General features: G+C 44.7%; 1 protein-coding gene across 5 annotated transcripts in view; it reads left to right on the forward strand.

Annotated features, from left to right (window-relative positions):
• diaph2 (diaphanous-related formin 2) overlaps positions 1-19469 on the forward strand; it is a 727774-nt gene that overhangs the window by 29866 nt on the left and 678439 nt on the right. The window lies entirely within an intron of this gene.

The following is a 19469-nucleotide window of genomic DNA, read 5'->3' on the forward strand; positions in this document are numbered from 1 at the left end:
AACGCTGCGTGCTAGCGTAGTGGCGGCTTCCCTGCTCCATCTACGGCTGCCCCCTGAACACTATGATCACTTGGCTACATAGCTGATGCCTGCCGGACTGTCCATTAATTCACGGTACTCCATTCTGTTTATTTGTGTTTTATCTGTCGGCTCTGTGTTTTAACTCAGGCTCTGTGTGTAGTTAATCCGACCCTCTCTGCCTAGTCGTCGCCATTTTTACCTGCTGTTGCTGTGTTAGCTGACTAGCTGCTGTTATCTCACCTGTTGTTTTAGCTAGCTCTCCCAATCAAGACCTGCAATTACTGTATGCTTCTCTCAAATATCAATATGCCTTGTATACTGTTGTTCAGGCTAGTTATCATTGTTTTGGTTTGCAATGGACCCCGTAGTTCCACTCTCCGTACCTCTGATACTTTCTTTGTCCCACCTCCCACACATGCAGTGACCTCACCCATTGAGACCAGCATGTCCAGAGATACAACCTCTCTTATCATCACCCAGTGCCTGGGCTTGCCTCCGCTGTACCCGTGCCCCACCATACCCCTGTCTGCACATTATGCCCAGAATCTATTCTACCACGCCCATAAATCTGCTCCTTTTATTCCTTGTCCCCAACGCTCTAGGCGACCAGTTTTGATAGCCTTTAGCCGCACCCTCATCCTACTCCTCTGTTCCTCGGGTGATGTGGAGGTAAACCCAGGCCCTGCATGTCCCCAGGCACCCTCATTTGTTGACTTCTGTGATCGCAAAAGCCTTGGCCTCATGCATGTCAACATCAGAAGCCTCCTCCCTAAGTTTGTCTTACTCACTGCTTTAGCACACTCTGCCAACCCTGATGTCCTTGCTGTGTCTGAATCCTGGCTTAGGACGGCCACCAAAAATACTGAGATTTCCATACCCAACTATAACACTTTCCGTCAAGATAGAACTGCCAAAGGGGGAGGAGTTGCAATCTACTGCAGAGATAGCCTGCAAAGTTCTGTCATACTTTCCAGGTCTATGCCCAAACAGTTCGAACTTCTAATTTTAAAAATTAATCTCTCCAGAAATAAGTCTCTCACTGTTGCCGCCTGCTACCGATCCCCCTCAGCTCCCAGCTGTGCCCTGGACACCATCTGTGAATTGATCGCCCCCCCATCTAGCTTCAGAGTTTGTTCTGTTAGGTGACCTAAACTGGGATATGCTTAACACCCCGGCAGTCCTACAATCTAAGCTAGATGCCCTCAATCTCACACAAATCATCAAGGAACCCACCAGGTACAACCCTAAATCCGTAAACATGGGCACCCTAATAGACATTATCCTGACCAACTTGCCCTCCAAATAATCATCTGCTGTCTTCAATCAAGATCTCAGCAATCACTGCCTCATTGCCTGTATCCGCTACGGGTCCGCGGTCAAACGACCCCCCCTCATCACTGTCAAACGCTCCCTAAAACACTTCTGCGAGCAGGCCTTTCTAATCGACCTGGCCCGGGTACCCTGGAAGGATATTGACCTCATCCCGTCAGTTGAGGATGCCTGGTCATTCTTTAAAAGTTACTTCCTCACCATATTAGACAAGCATGCTCCGTTCAAAAAATGCAGAACTAAGAACAGATATAGCCCTTGGTTCACTCCAGACCTGACTGCCCTCGACCAGCACAAAAACAGCCTGTGGCGAACTGCAATAGCATCGAAGAGTCCCAACTGATATGCAACTGTTCAGGGAAGTCAGGAACCAATACACGCAGTCAGTCAGGAAAGCAAAGGCCAGCTTTTTCAAGCAGAAATTTGCATCCTGTAGCTCTAACTCAAAAAAGTTCTGGGATACTGTAAAGTCCATGGAAAACAAGAGCACCTCCTCCCAGCTGCCCACTGCACTGAGGCTAGATAACACGGTCACCACTGATAAGTCCGTGATAATCGAAAACTTCAACAAACATTTCTCAATGGCTGGCCATGCCTTCCACCTGGCGACTCCAACCTTGGCCTACAGCCCCGCCCCCCCCGCTGCTACTCGCCCAAGCCTCCCCAGCTTCTCCTTTACCCATATCCAGATAGCAGATGTTCTGAAAGAGCTGGAAAACCTGGACCCATACAAATCAGCTGGGCTTGACAATCTGTACCCCCTATTTCTGAAACTGTCCGCCGCCATTGTTGCATCCCCTATTACCAGCCTGTTCAACCTCTCCTTCGTATCATCTGAGATCCCCAAGGATTGGAAAGCTGCCGCAGTCACCCCCCTCTTCAAAGGGGGAGACACCCTGGACCCAAACTGTTACAGACCTATATCCATCCTGCCTTGCCTAAGGTCTTCGAAAGCCAAGTCAACAAACAGATCACTGACCATCTCGAATCCCACTGTACCTTCTCCCTGTGCAATCCGGTTTCCGAAACGGTCACGTGTGCACCGCAGCCACGCTCAAGGTACTAAACGATATCATAACCGCCATCGATAAAAGACAGTACTGTGCAGCCGTCTTCATCGACCTGTCCAAGGCTTTCGACTCTGTCAATCACCATATTCTTATCGGCAGACTCAGTAGCCTCGGTTTTTCTAATGACTGCCTTGCCTGGTTCACCAACTACTTTGCAGACAGAGTTCAGTGTGTCAAATCGGAGGGCATGTTGTCCAGTCCTCTGGCAGTCTCTATGGGAGTACCACAGGGTTCAATTCTCGGGCCGACTCTTTTCTCTGTATATATCAATGATGTTGCTCTTGCTGCGGGCGATTCCCTGATCCACCTCTACGCAGACGACACCATTCTGTATACTTCTGGCCCTTCCTTGGACACTGTGCTATCTAACCTCCAAACGAGCTTCAATGCCATACAACACTCCTTCCGTGGCCTCCAACTGCTCTTAAACGCTAGTAAAACCAAATGCATGCTTTTCAACCGTTCGCTGCCTGCACCCGCACGCCCGACTAGCATCAACACCCTGGACGGTTCCGACCTAGAATATGTGGACATCTATAAGTACCTAGGTGTCTGGCTAGACAGCAAACTCTCCTTCCAGACTCATATCAAACATCTCCAATCCAAAATCAAATCTAGAGTTGGCTTTCTATTTCGCAACAAAGCCTCCTTCACTCACGCCGCCAAACTTACCCTAGTAAAACTGACTATCCTACCGATCCTCGACTTCGACGATGTCATCTACAAAATAGCTTCCAATACTCTACTCAGCAAACTGGATGCAGTTTATCACAGTGCCATCCGTTTTGTTACTAAAGCACCTTACACGACCCACCACTGCGACCTGTATGCCCTAGTCGGCTGGCCCTCGCTACGTGTTCGTCGTCAGACCCACTGGCTACAGGTCATCTACAAGGCTATGCTAGGTAAAGTGCCGCCTTATCTCAGTTCACTGGTCACAATGGCTACACCCACCCGTAGCACGCGCTCCAGCAGGTGTATCTCACTGATCATCCCTAAAGCCAAAACCTCATTTGGACGCCTTTCCTTCCAGTTCTCTGCTGCCTGCGACTGGAACAAATTGCAAAAATCTCTGAAGTTGGAGACTTTTATCTCCCTCAACAACTTTAAACATCTGCTATCCGAGCAGCTAACCTATTGCTGCAGCTGTACATAGTCCATCGGTATATAGCCCACCCAATTTACCTACCTCACCCCCCATACTGCTTTTATTTATTTACTTTTCTGCTCTTTTGCACACCAGTATCTCCACTTGCACATGATCATCTGATGATTTATCACTCCAGTGTTAATCTGCTAAATTGTAATTATTCGATTTATTGCCTACCTCCTCATGCCTTTTGCACACATTGTATATAGATTCTCTTTTTTTCCCTACCATGTTATTTACTTGTTTATTGTTTACTCCATGTGTAACTCTGTGTTGTTGTCTGTTCACACTGCTATGCTTTATCTTGGCCAGGTCGCAGTTGCAAATGAGAACTTGTTCTCAACTAGCCTACCTGGTTAAATAAAGGTTACATTTTTTTTTTTTTTTTTTAAATCCACAGTGCTCTCCTATAAGAGTTAATGTACAGAGTCCCTGTTTGGATATGTACTAAAGGATAACTGTTGCTCCCGTTCCACCTTCCACCACTACTGTCTTGAACCATACAGACTTTATGGGTAGAATGGACATGGTTACTGCTTCTACGTCTTCAACTCCCTATGGGGCCTTTTTAGTACTAGCTATCAATCACATTGTTATTTTACTGTTCACCAGAGTCTCTGATCTTTAAGTGGATCTCTGATTTCCACTGGTTGTCATAGTAATGATACAATTAGATGTTATGTGTTGACAGCTTGCTGTGGCACATTAAACCAACTCTTGCCAAGGAAATGTAGCAGGTTTCTATTCTATATATTCACATGTCAATGTGGGTGCTTTTGTGTCTCAAACTATGCACCACACTTCTCTTTCTTGTAAGCTGCAGGCAGGAGCTCTGTGTTCAGTCTAAGTCTCTATAGAACAGTACTTACCTGGTTCACTGCACAGAGTTGGGTCACAGCTCCGAATTTACAGCTCCGAATTCACACTGACGCTTAGCATAGAGAGCACATTGATCACAAAGAGAGACAGGAGGGAGCTTATCAGTGTAACACTGTCGTGAGTTCTCAATTAACTCAAGTTCACTTGACTCAGCCCTCATTCAAACAGAGAGTTCCATCAGAGCTACAGAGCGCTCCATCAGAGCTACAGAGCGCTCCATCAGAGCTACAGAGCGCTCCATCAGAGCTACAGAGCGCTCCATCAGAGCTACAGAGCGCTCCATCAGAGCTACAGAGCGCTCCATCAGAGCTACAGAGCGCTCCATCAGAGCTACAGAGCGCTCCATCAGAGCTACAGAGAGAGCTACAGAGAGCGCTCCATCAGAGCTACAGAGAGAGCTACAGAGAGCGCTCCATCAGAGCTACAGAGAGCGCTCCATCAGAGCTACAGAGAGCGCTCCATCAGAGCTACAGAGCGCTCCATCAGAGCTACAGAGCGCTCCATCAGAGCTACAGAGCGCTCCATCAGAGCTACAGAGCGCTCCATCAGAGCTACAGAGCGCTCCATCAGAGCTACAGAGCGCTCCATCAGAGCTACAGAGCGCTCCATCAGAGCTACAGAGAGAGCTACAGAGAGCGCTCCATCAGAGCTACAGAGAGAGCTACAGAGAGCGCTCCATCAGAGCTACAGAGAGCGCTCCATCAGAGCTACAGAGAGCGCTCCATCAGAGCTACAGAGAGCGCTCCATCAGAGCTACAGAGAGCGCTCCATCAGAGCTACAGAGAGCGCTCCATCAGAGCTACAGAGAGCGCTCCATCAGAGCTACAGAGAGCGCTCCATCAGAGCTACAGAGAGCGCTCCATCAGAGCTACAGAGAGAGCTACAGAGAGCGCTCCATCAGAGCTACAGAGAGCGCTCCATCAGAGCTACAGAGAGCGCTCCATCAGAGCTACAGAGAGCGCTCCATCAGAGCTACAGAGAGCGCTCCATCAGAGCTACAGAGAGCGCTCCATCAGAGCTACAGAGAGCGCTCCATCAGAGCTACAGAGAGCGCTCCATCAGAGCTACAGAGAGCGCTCCATCAGAGCTACAGAGAGCGCTCCATCAGAGCTACAGAGAGCGCTCCATCAGAGCTACAGAGAGCGCTCCATCAGAGCTACAGAGAGCGCCATCAGAGCTACAGAGAGCGCCATCAGAGCTACAGAGAGCGCCATCAGAGCTACAGAGAGCGCCATCAGAGCTACAGAGCGCCATCAGAGCTCCATCAGAGCTACAGAGAGCGCCATCAGAGCTCCATCAGAGCTACAGAGAGCTCCATCAGAGCTACAGAGAGCGCCATCAGAGCTCCATCAGAGCTACAGAGAGCGCCATCAGAGCTACAGAGAGCGCCGTCAGAGCTCCATAGAGCTACAGAGAGCGCCGTCAGAGCTCCATAGAGCTACAGAGAGCGCCGTCAGAGCTCCATAGAGCTACAGAGAGCGCCGTCAGAGCTCCATAGAGCTACAGAGAGCGCCGTCAGAGCTCCATAGAGCTACAGAGAGCGCCGTCAGAGCTCCATAGAGCTACAGAGAGCGCCGTCAGAGCTCCATAGAGCTACAGAGAGCGCCGTCAGAGCTCCATAGAGCTACAGAGAGCGCCGTCAGAGCTCCATAGAGCTACAGAGAGCGCCGTCAGAGCTCCATAGAGCTACAGAGAGCGCCGTCAGAGCTCCATAGAGCTACAGAGAGCGCCGTCAGAGCTACAGAGAGCGCCGTCAGAGCGCCGTCAGAGCTACAGAGAGCGCCGTCAGAGCTACGGAGAGCTCCATCAGCGCCACAGAGAGCTTGCCTGCCTAAGCTCCTTGCTCCTTGCTCCGGCCAAACGCTACACCACGCTACACACATGGGTAAAGCGGCGGTTTGAAAACTCCCAGGAGCTCCAGAGTGTTACAGAGAGCTCCAGAGAGCTACATCAGAGCAAAATGGCCAAAACTGCCTGTAGATCAATGGAGCTTTAGTTTATCTTTGAGTAAATTGGTTGTTATATTTAAGTGATAATTACCTCGAAGCCGGTGAAGCCAAACACCGGCTTCGAGGGCATTATCACTTTCATACAACGGGTTACCAACATATTCAAATAATGATTGATGGCGCTAATGATTGACAAATGTTCATTAAAAACCTTATTTTTATGATTTTATTCATACTATTTCATCCTTCCATAAGATAGTTTCGACACAAATCTAGGGCTGCTACCCAAGCCGGCTAGTCATTAGTTCTATCGTTTCGATTGCCAGAGACGTGACCCAGTCGTTCAGTCTTATTGTTTGTAACTATGGATGTGACTCAGTTTTTCGTTCTAAATGTTCCATTGCCATATTGGCTGGCAACTTATCTTGCTTGCTAGCTAGCCAACTACATTTAAGCTGTTTTTAGTGACATTTATTTAGATACATAAAGGGTTGGAAACTTGCTGGCAAATTTCTGGAAATTTTCCTTACATTTTCCATGGGAGGTTAAGCCTGGGAATTTTGCTTAAATTCATCAAAAAAGTTAGCTTATATAAGTGAAACTTTTTTATGGGATACACATAAGGCAATTCTAGGTCTTGTGGCATATTTTGGTTAAACTATACCCAATTCAATGTAATTGCAGCCCTCTGCATGCGCAATGCATTCTTCCATCACATGTGCAGCTGATAATCAAGATCTTGCACATTGAGATGCTTTTGAGCCTACACTACTACACTGTTTGAGCCAAGGACTGCATGCTTTCTGGTAAGTTTTGATTTCAATACTGGGTGGGGTGAATATACACTGCTCAAAAAAATAAAGGGAACACTTAAACAACACAATGTAACTGCAAGTCAATCACACTTCTGTGAAATCAAACTGTCCACTTAGGAAGCAACACTGATTGACAATACATTTCACATGCTGTTGTGCAAATGGAATAGACAAAAGGTGGAAATTATAGGCAATTAGTAAGACACCCCCAAAAAGGGAATGGTTCTGTAGGTGGTGACCACACACCACTTCTCAGTTCCTATGCTTCCTGGCTAATGTTTTGGTCACTTTTGAATGCTGGCGGTGCTTTCACTCTAGTGATAGCATGAGACGGAGTCTACAACCCACACAAGTGGCTCAGGTGCCATCCTGGATGAGCTACACTACATCAATGCGAGCTGTGGCAAAAAGGTTTGTTGTGTCTGTCAGTGTAGTGTCCAGAGCATGGAGGCGCTACCAGGAGACAGGCCAGTACATCAGGAGACGTGGAGGAGGCCGTAGGAGGACAACAACCCAGCAGCAGGACCGCTACCTCCGCCTTTGTGCAAGGAGGTGCACTGCCAGAGCCCTGCAAAATGACCTCCAGCAGGCCACAAATGTGCATGTGTCAGCATATGGTCTCACAAGGGGTCTGAGGATCTCATCTCGGTACCTAATGGCAGTCAGGCTACCTCTGGCGAGCACATGGAGGGCTATGCGGCCCCACAAAGAAATGCCACCCCACACCATGACTGACCCACCACCAAACCGGTCATGCTGGAGGATGTTGCAGGCAGCAGAACGTTCTCCACGGCGTCTCCAGACTCTCTTTACAGGACACTATCTGATGTGTGGAGACATTTCACTGCAGCTAATGTAGAAGGAAAAGCTGTGTACATTTGCAAATACTGTCCCAAATCATATGTGAAGAATGCAACAAAGATGCAGGATCATCTGGCCAAGTGCATAAAGTTCCCTTAGCGCTCACAGCAAGCAACCTCTGACAAAGTCCCTCTACTTCTATTCGAGGTGAAAATGATGAATCACACACCTTATCGATAGCAACAGCTCATGGTCCTCCTGGAATCATATGTTTTTTTGACTCAATGGAGGAAGTAGTCAGAGAAATGCTGATGAATGTCTTGCTCGAGCTGTGTATGCAACTGGTTCACCTCTGATGCTCACAGGCAATGTGTTTTGGAAGAGATTTCTGAATGTTCTTCGCCCAGTATACACCCCTCCAACCAGACATGCTTTATCTACTCATTTGCTGGATGCAGAGTTCAACAGAGTTCAAGTGAAGGTCAAGCAAATCATAGAGAAAACAGACTGTATTGCAATCATCTTTGATGGGTGGTCGAATGTTTGTGGGCAAGGAATAATTAACTACATCTCCACCCAGACACAGACATACCGGTCTCTACATGAGCTGAGCTGAAGGCAGTCATCAATGACCTTGGACCACAGAAGGTATTTGCACTGGTGAAAGACAATGCTGCGAACATGCAGGCTGCTTGGGCTAAAGTGGACGAGTCCTGGAGGCACTTTACAAGAGAGCCAAGGAAATGGTTAGGTATGTGAAAGGTCATCAAGTTATAGCAGCAATCTACCTCACCAGGCAAAGTGAGAAGAAGAAGCGCACCAGATTGAAGCTGCCCAGCAACACCCGTTGGGGTGGTGTTGTCATCATGTCTCCTGGAGGGGAAGGAGTCTGTCCAAGAAATGGCCATATCACAGTCGGCCGATATGGACAGCCCCATCAAGAGGATCCTCCTGGATGACGTACAGTGCCTTGCAAACGTTTTCACCCTCTTGGCATTTTCCCTTTTGGTTGCATTACAAACTGTAATTTAAATGTATTTTTATTTGGATTTCATGTAATGGACATACACAAAATAGTCCAAATTGGTAAAGTGAAATGGAAAAAATTACTTGTTTCAAAAAATTCCACAAAATAAAAAAACGGATAACTGGTGCGTATACACCCCCTTTGCTTTGAAGCCCCTAAATAACATCTGGTGCAACCAATTACCTTTAGAGTCACAAAATTAGTTAGATTGCGCACACGTGGACTTTGTGTCACATGATCTGCCACATGATCTCAGTATATATACACCTGTTCTGAAAGGCCCCAGAGTCTGCAACACCTCTAAGCAAGGGGAACCACAAAGCAAGCGGCACCATAAAGACCAAGGAGCTCTCCAAACAGGTCAGGTACAAAGTTGTAGAGAAGTACAGATCAGGGTTGGGTTATAATAAAATATCCAAAACTTTGAACATCCTACAGAGCACCATTTAAATCCATTATTAAAAAAGTAAAAAACATGGTACCACAACAAACCTGCCAAGAGAGGGCTGCCCACCAAAACTCAGACCAGACAAGGAGGGCATTAATCAGAGAGGCAACAAAGAGACCAAAGATGGCCCTGAATGAGCTGCAAAGCTCCACAGAGGAGATTGGAGTATATGTCCATAGGACCACATTAAGACGTACACTCCACAGAGCTGGGCTTTACGGAAGAGTGGCAATAAAAAAACGTTTTGTGTTCGCCAAAATGCATGTGGGAGACTCCCCAAACATACAGTAGAAGGTATTCGGGTTAGATGAGACTAAAATTTATCTTTTTGACCAAGGAAAACGCAAACCCAACACCTCCCATCACCCCGAGAACCCATCCCCACAGTGAAGCATGGTGGTGGCAGCATCATGCTGTGGAGATGTTTTTCATCGCTAGAGACTGGGAAACTGGTCAGAATTTAAGGAATGATGGATGGCGCTAAATACATAAATTCTTGAGGGAAACCTGTTTCAGTTTTCAAGAGATTTGAGACTGGGATGGAGGTTCATCTTCCAGCAGGACAATGACCCTAAGCATACTGCTAAAGCAACACTCGGGTGTTTTAAGGGAAACATTTTAAATGTCTTGGAATGACCTAGTCAACGCCCAGTCCTCAGTCAAATTGAGTATCTGTGGTATGACTTAAAGATTGCTGTACACCAGTGGAACCCATCCAACTTGAAGGAGCTGGAGCAGTTTTGCCTTGAAGAATGGGCAAAAATCTCAGTGGCTAGATGTGCCAAGCTTATAGAGACATATCCCAAGATACTTGCAGCTGTAATTGCTGCAAAAGGTGGCTGTACAAAGTATTGACTTTAGGGGGGTGAATAGATATGCACGCTCAAGTTCTGTTTTTTGTGTTATTTCTTTTCAACAAGAAAAAATATTTTGCAACTTCAAAGGGGTAGGCATGTTGTGCAAGTCAAATGACAAAACCCCCCCAAAAATCTATTTTAATTACAGGTTGTAAGGCAACAAAATAGGAAAAATGCCAAGGGGGTGAATACATTCGCAAGCCACTGCATTTTGGGAGAGAGTGGTAAGCAGCCTGAATCTCCTGAAACCTATAACAGATGTCGTTGCACGGGTTGAGGGAGACAATGCCATCCTGTCTTATGTTCAGAGTCTGCTTGCAGGTGTAAGAGAATAAATCCGTACTGCCCTGCCCACTTCACTTTTGCTCCAAGCAGACGAAACTGCAGTTCTGAAATATATCAAAAGCGAGAAGACTTCTGCCTGAAGCCCATACACGCCGCAGCTTACATGTTGGACCCAAGTATGCTGGCAAGAGCATCCTGTCTGGTGCCGAGATCAACAAGGCCTGTTGTGTCATCATTACTCTCTCTCCTCACCTTGGCCTGGATGAGGGCAAGGTTCTTGGCAGTCTGGCGAGGTACACTTCCAAGCAAGGGCTTTGGGATGGAGATGCAATGTGGCAGTCCTGCCAACATATCTCATCAGCCACCTGGTGGAAGGAACTTTGTGGATCTGAGGCTCTTTCCCCTGTTGCCTCCATCATCCTCCAAATCTCACCAACATCAGCCGCCTCAGAGCGCAACTGGTCCTTGTTTGGGAACACACACACCAAACCATGCAACAGGCTGGCTGACCAATACAAGGGTAAAAAAATGGTGGCCATCTGGGCAAACTTTAGGCTTTTTGAAACAGACAACGAGCCATCCTCTACAAGATTGGGAAGTGACAGTGAAGATGAGGCCTCAGTCTGATGTTCAAGAGGAGGTCCAGGGAGAATAAATGGAAGCCTGAGAGGAAGACAACCAAAGCTTTAGTTTCTAGACTATCATTTTACAGATGTTGAAAACATTTTTGGGAAATGCGATCGATCATTGGGGATCATTCAATATTCCCTTTTGTTGTTGAATGAAATCATCCCATGTGAAGAGTCAATTCATTTAATTAAATTTCAATTCGTAATGATTTTTTAAAATGTATTTCTATAGGAAGCATTTAATCATTTGCAATTGTCTACTTATGATAAGGTTAAAGGTGTAAGTTTCTGTCTCCATATGATATGGTAAATATATCCAATACAATTTTTTTTTTTAAATGGTATTAATATTCATTTGCATATATTTCCGTTAATTCCCATATTCCCGTTAATTCCCATATTCCCGTTAATTCCGACGGAAAGTTTCCACCTCCTGAATATTCCCCCAAAATGTGCAACCCTAGATACATCCATAATAATGAGCTAATGATGTGGGATTTCCCCTGATAGTTGATAGGCCTTTGTATATATCCATAAAAATTATGCTGATTCATGATTTTGACTAGCTGAGAAACTGCCTACTTGTTTGTCTCATCCCGACTCCCGACACGTTCATTACTATGTGACAGCTGGAGATTGAATTTGAATATTGAAACAAGTTGCACATGTCAGAGAGACCAGACCGCAAGGTTTATACAAATCTCCGCTGTTGAAAACTAAATGTTAGTTAAAAAAATGTTAGATATGTCTAGATTATTTTTATAGTGAAGATGATGTTTATACGTTTCCTTTGCGGAGCTGATGAGATAGTTCTTTGCTCAGTCAAATGGAACAGAGTAAATGGGTATTTTAAATCAGATTTAGCCGGTGGTAACGTGTAGAGTAGACACCAGCTGGAATGCGGTTTTAACCAATCAGCATTCAAGATTAGACCCACCCGCTGTATAACTGACCACTATTTGTTATGTCTGACCTACCATATGTTTGACAGTGCTTAGTTGAACTGTCGTACACCGTCAGAACCCAACAAATAAGCTTGTTTTACTTCAATGTTTGTAAACAAAGTCAAGGTAAACAAACACTGACTGTATATCCTTTAAATGTGGTTAAAACTATGTATGGTCAATCCTTGCATTCATAGCTCTGTCTATGAATTTAAGAGTGGTTACATTTCTCCAGCTCCATCCCTCAGCTTTGTACAGAAACGGGAGGGGGTATGCTTTTTAATTGTTAATACTGCTGCTTGATACTTTAACTTACCCTATTTCTTATAGTTACTCTATATATAACTACGAGACAACCATACAATTCTGTAGTGAGGGTGATACAGAGCGTTTGGTTACTGTAATTACTGTGTTACTACTTCCTGTTACCAGAGAAGATGCACCTTTTTCGACTGAATACCACCAGATATCAGACAGGTATTTATAGGGTAACACTCATGGCTTTAACCAACTCCTCCTGTTGTGTTATGAGCTAGAGTGTGCCTATCTACCCGAGTGTGGTAATAAACTGAATTTGTATCAGTTAAACCTGTTGTTGTGCGTCTCCATTGAGTGTTAGTAGCAGTTTATATCCAAGCAAGAAGAAGTTGAGGTATGTATGCCTGTAGCTAGCCAGCCAGCCCAGCAGGCTGTGAATCTCCATCATTGAGGATAGACGATTATTCCACTAAACATATTAACTGCAGAGAAGGAATCCTACATTATAAAACAATATCTGAATTCAAAAGAATGTTAGCTTCTAGTCACTGTGCAGTTAGATGTAATGAATTGTACTAAGACATGACATGTACATGGTGTCCTATCCTTACATGGTGTGAGTCCATATTTAAATGTAAACAAGGGTAGCTGTGTTCCCACATACATCCAAGGAGGGACATTGCTTTATTATTATTATTTTTTATATTAAAACCCTCATACCCCCCCACATGGCTTTAGTACGAGAGGACATGTTGATCAACGAGCTTTCCCATGGGACTCGCTGGGTAAAGCTCAACATTATCCCCTTGTGGGGTTCTACTTGACTTAATGAAAGGAGTGGAAAAAGGATGCTTGACATTCCCATCAGTTTTACGGTTGTTTGTTTGATTTATACTGTGAAGCATTTGATCATCACAGGGATTAGTCATTTTGTCACTGGAGCATATGCTACATTAACCCCACGTACTAAGTAGGAGCATGTACTACACTGAACAAATGCAACATGCAACATTTCAAGGATGTTAAAGTTCATAAAAGGAAATCAGTTAATTTTAAATAAATTCATCAGGCTCTAATTTACTGTTAATCACAGATACATTTAAAACAAAGGTAGGGGAGTAGATCAGAAAACCAGTCCGTATCTGGTATGACCACCATTTGCCTCATGCAGCGTGACACATCTTCGGATAGAGTTGATCAGGCTAGAACAAGCTCAATAACAGGTATGTAAACAACATTTGAGTGAAATAAGCTTTTTGTGCGTATCAAACATTTCTGGGATCTTTTATATCGGCTCATGAAACATGTGACCAACACTTCACATGTTGCGTTTATATTTTTGTTCAGTATACATTTACCCCAAGTACAAGGTAGTCTGACTAGCCTTGCTTGAGGGAATAGCTTCCTTGGACCTTTAATAATCCATAGGTTATGTAAATTGAATGACTTATGGATGAAAACTGTGGAAGCTTTTCAGTATGGGTATACTGTACCATACTGTAAGTGCTCACCCCGCACCTTGTTGATGACAGACTTTTTTGAATGTTACATGTTAAGTTAAACTCGTACCCATCTTGTTGTATTGTATTCATTGACAACAGTAGCGCGTTTAACACCATCCAACCCCGCTTACTGGTTGATAAAAACTGGGGAATTTAGGTGTCAACTCTTTACCGATCAAGTGGATTAATAGTTTCCTTGTGAACCGTACTCAACAAGTGAAGTTTAACTCCGCCATCTCTTCGTCTAGAACGGTGAGTATGGTAGCCCCTGAAGGTAGCGTACTTTCACCGATACTGTACACACTGTACCCAAATGATTGTCAAGCCTCTGACTCAGCCCACAAGTTTTAAAATATGAAGATCACTCCGCTGTTGTGGGTTTCCTCCAGCCAGACCAAGCCTCTCTTCAAGGATTTGGCAGAGAAGCGTCAAAATTCGTCCAGTGGTGTGCAGAGAACTTTCTTGAAGTAACCGTTATGAAAACAAAAAATATGGAAATTTATTTCAGAAGGAACAAAACTACCCCCGCCAAAGCTCAATGGGGATTCAGTCCATAGAGTGACCACATATACAGTTGAAGTCGGAAGTTTACATACAGTTGAAGTCGGAAGTTTACATACACTTAGGATGGAGTCATTAGAACTCAATATTCAACCACTCCATAAATTTCTTTTTAACAAACTATTGTTTTGGCAAGTCGGTTAGGACATCTACTTTGTGCATGACACAAGTAATTTTCCAAGAATTTTTTACAGACAGATTATTTAACTTGTAATTCACTGTATCACAATTCCAGTGGGTCAGAAGTTTACACTAAGTTGACTGTGCCTTTAAACAGCTTCGGAAATTCCAGAAAATGATGTGATGGCTTTAGAAGCTTCTGTTAGGCTAATTGACATAATTTGAGTCAATTGGAGCTGTACCTGTGGATGTATTTCAACGCCTACCTTCAAACTCAGTGCCTCTTTGCTTGACATCATGGGAAAATCAAAAGAAATGAGCCAAGACCTCAGAAAATAAACTGTAGACCTCCACAAGTCTGGTTCATCCTTGGGAGCAATTTCCAAACGCCTGAAGGTACCACGTTCATCTGTACAAACAATAGTACGCAAGTATAAACACCATGGGATCACGCAGCCGTCATACCGCTCAGGAAGGAGACGCGTTCTGTGTCCTAGAGAGTAACGTACTTTGGGGCGAAAAGTGCAAATCAATCCCAGAACAACAGCAAATGCCCTTGTGAAGATGTTAAAGGAAACGGGTACAAAGGTATCTATATCTACAGTAAAATGAGTCCTATAGCGACATAACCTGAAAGGCCACTCAGCAAGGAAGAAGCCACTGCTCCAAAACTTACATAAAAAAGCCAGACTATGATTTGGGGACAAAGATGGGGACAAAGATCATACTTTTTGGAGAAATGTCCTCTGGTCTGATGAAACAAAAATATAACTGTTTTGCCATCATTATGTTTGGAGGAAAAAGGGGGAGGCTTGCAAGCCGAATAACACCATCCCAGCTGTGAAGCACGGGGGTGACATCATCTTGTTGTGTGGGTGCTTTGCATCAGGAGGGACTGGTGCACTTCACAACATAGATGGCATCGTGAGGTGGGAAATTTGTGGATATATTGTAGCAACATCTCAAGACATCAGTCAGGAAGTTAAAGCTTGGTGGCAAATGGGTCTTCCAAATGGACAATGACCCCAAGCATACTTCCAAAGTTGTTGCAAAATGGCTTAAGGACAACAAAGTCAAGGTATTGGAGTGGCCATCACAAAGCCCTGACCTCAATCCCATATGAAATGTGTGGGCAGAACTGAAAAGGCTTGTGCGAGCAAGGAGGCCTACAAACCTTACTCAGTTACACCAGCTCTGTCAGTAGGAATGGGCCAAAATTTACCCAACTTATTGTGGGAAGCTTGTGGAAGGCTACACAAAACGTTTGACCCAAGTGAAACAATTTAAAGGCAATGCTACCAAATACTAATTGAGTGCATGTAAACTTCTGACCCACTGGGAATGTGATGAAAGAAATTAAAACTTAAATAAATCTCTACTATTATTCTGACATTTCACATTCTTAAAATGAAGTGGTGATCGAACTGACCTAAGACAGGGCATTTTTACTAGAATTAAATGTCAGGAATTGTGAAAAACTTGAGTTTAAATGTATTTGGCTAAGGTGTATGTTATCTTCCGACTTCAACTGTAAGTACCTGGGAATCGAAATAGACAAACTGAAATTCAATGACTGCCTTTGCAAAGATAAAAAAATTGCTACAGAGAATATATTTTAACGCAAACTGAACCATTTTAACGTTGACCGCCATATCTTACATATGTTCTATAAATCTGTCCTGCAGAGTGTGCTGTCCTTTGGTCTGATATGTGAGTTTGGAAACATGCGAGTGCAAGGGCTAGTCAAGATTCAGCGCTTGATTAAGACAGCGGGAAGGATAACTGGTATAGATCAAGAATCAGCCACCAGCCTATACACAAAACTCTTCCTCCTAAAACTTGAAAGAATTTTACAGGACATTGCTCATCCCCTTCACTCAAAATGTAGTCACAGTAGCAGCCGGGCAAGGGCAAAGAGACTTCTTCAAAAGAAAATTAAAACAGATAGATATAGGGACTCTTTTATTCCAACAGCCATTAGGCTGTATAATAAATAGTATGTTGGTCCCTGGAGTATACAGCATATTGCACTTTCACTTTAAATGTCTAGCTATAGCATACTGTCTTTTTAAACACATGACCAAATGAATTTCCCCCTGGTGGAATAATAAAGTTGATCTGAATAAAGTTGAACTGAATCTCCGAGGTCAAACCTGTTTTGCAATCCCTGCTTTTTACTCCATAGAAACTGGCCCTGGCTGGCTTTTTGTGTATACTGCCAGATTGAAAATCTAACAAAAAGCTTTCAGCCCATTTCTTTGAAGCGGGCAAGGCTAAATTACCCAAGCTTCATTGCATAGGTGTGTGTGTGTGTGTGTGTGTGTGTGTCTATGTACCTTTTATCATACAATGGTCTTTATTGCGGGAGCCAAAGATGCTCCATTTTTTTTCTTTTCTCTCCTCCATCACAAGCCGCTTTCTTGCTTCTTGGTGTTTTCTTGCCGCTTGGTGTTTTCTTGCCGCTCTGTGCTTTCCTGCCTCAGCGCGCCTCATGCCCTGCCTGTCACTCAGCTCACCTCTAAATTACTGTGTTTGTGCTCACCATGCCGTGACATTAAACTCAGGCTTCCATTTGCTCAGTGACGGAAGACATGTTTCACGGCGGCTGAAAATGTGTTGCGCCGAGAACCCTCACTGAAAGCGAGATTACAGTAATGAATTTGAAGTAAAAGGACTTGTATTACCTTTACGTGCTTTTGAAGCCACCAGCACCAACTTGCCCGTATCTATAGATGGCAGAGCATGTTTACAGCTGAAGTACCACCAGCAGCCTATGTTGAAATGATAATACAACTTGAATTGGAGTAGCTAAGTCTAGTCAAATGCATCATCTTATTCTCAATACATAGATACTCAACCCAGGGTGTTTGCATTTGGGTGTTGTCTGTGTGTCTCCTCGTGGCCCCAGCTCTTATTGATCGATAACATAGCATACACTGCTGTTTTCAAATGAGTTCCAAATGAGGGTGTTAGTGCTGACCAACGAGCCCCCTGGTGTGCTTTAAATACTAGGACAAATCCAAATGGGTTTTTCCTTCAGCATGTTGTCTGCATGTCACTCAAAGCTAGAATACGCTCATAATGCTGCCAGGTTATCAAAAGGTTCTGGAAAGAAGAGCTGCACAGGGTTGGTTGATGCGGCCAAATAATCTTCTACCGGCCTGTTAAGAAACCACTGGAGGAGTGTTAGGTATTGGTGTAGTGTTACAGTACTGTAGTGGTAGTGTTACAGTGTGGTACTGTTACAGTACGGTAGTGGTACTGTTACAGTACGGTAGTGGTAGTTTTACAGTACGGTAGTGGTAGTGTTACAGTACGATAGTGGTTGTGGTAGTGTGGTGTAAGCATTACAGTAATGGTAGTGTAGGGTGTATTGTTAGTGTTACAGTAGTGTTAGTGTTACGGTAGTGGTAGTGTAGTGTTACAGTAGTGGTAGGGTGTAGTGTTAGCGTTACAGTACTGTAGTGGTAGTTACTGTAGTGGTGGTGTTACAGTACTGTAGTGTGTACTGTGGTGGTGGTGGTGTTACAGTAGTGTTAGTGTTACAGTAGTGTTAGTGTTACAGTAGTGTTAGTGTTACAGTAGTGTTAGTGTAGTGTTACACTATGGTAGTGTTACACTATGGTAGTGGTAGTGTTACAGTACTGTAGTGGTAGTGTTACAGTACGGTAGTGGTGGTGTTACAGTACGGTAGTGGTGGTGTTACAGTACGGTGGTGGTGGTGTTACAGTACGGTGGTGGTGGTGTTACAGTACGGTGGTGGTGGTGTTACAGTACGGTGGTGGTGGTGTTACAGTACGGTAGTGGTGGTGTTACAGTACGGTAGTGGTGGTGTTACAGTACGGTAGTGGTGGTGTTACAGTACGGTAGTGGTGGTGTTACAGTACGGTAGTGGTGGTGTTACAGTACGGTAGTGGTGGTGTTACAGTACGGTAGTGGTGGTGTTACAGTACGGTAGTGGTGGTGTTACAGTACGGTAGTGGTGGTGTTACAGTACGGTAGTGGTGGTGTTACAGTACGGTAGTGGTGGTGTTACAGTACGGTAGTGGTGGTGTTACAGTACGGTAGTGGTGGTGTTACAGTACGGTAGTGGTGGTGTTACAGTACGGTAGTGGTGGTGTTACAGTACGGTAGTGGTGGTGTTACAGTACGGTAGTGGTGGTGTTACAGTACGGTAGTGGTGGTGTTACAGTACGGTAGTGGTGGTGTTACAGTACGGTAGTGGTGGTGTTACAGTACGGTAGTGGTGGTGTTACAGTACGGTAGTGGTGGTGTTACAGTACGGTAGTGGTGGTGTTACAGTACGGTAGTGGTGGTGTTACAGTACGGTAGTGGTGGTGTTACAGTACGGTAGTGGTGGTGTTACAGTACGGTAGTGGTGGTGTTACAGTACTGTAGTGGTGGTGTTACAGTACTGTAGTGGTGGTGTTACAGTACTGTAGTGGTGGTGTTACAGTACTGTAGTGGTAGTTACTGTAGTGGGGGTGTTACAGTACTGTAGTGGGGGTGTTACAGTACTGTAGTGGTGGTGTTACAGTACTGTAGTGGTGGTGCTACAGTACTGTAGTGGTGTTGCTACAGTACGGTGGTGTTACAGTACTGTGGTGATAGTGTTACAATACTGTAGTGTTACAGTACTGTAGTGTGTACTGTTGTGTTAGTGTTACAGTACTGTGTAGTGTTTGTTACAGTACTGTGGTTACAGTAGTGGTAGTGGAGGTTACAGTAGTGGTACAGTAGTTTAGTGTTACAGTAATGGTAGTGTTAGTGTTACAGTAGTGTAGTGTTAGCATTACAGTAGTGGTAGTGGAGGGTGTAGTGTTA

This window comes from Salvelinus fontinalis, chromosome 6 (genome assembly GCF_029448725.1).
Source record: "Salvelinus fontinalis isolate EN_2023a chromosome 6, ASM2944872v1, whole genome shotgun sequence".
In the NCBI taxonomy this organism is placed as follows: domain Eukaryota; kingdom Metazoa; phylum Chordata; class Actinopteri; order Salmoniformes; family Salmonidae; genus Salvelinus; species Salvelinus fontinalis.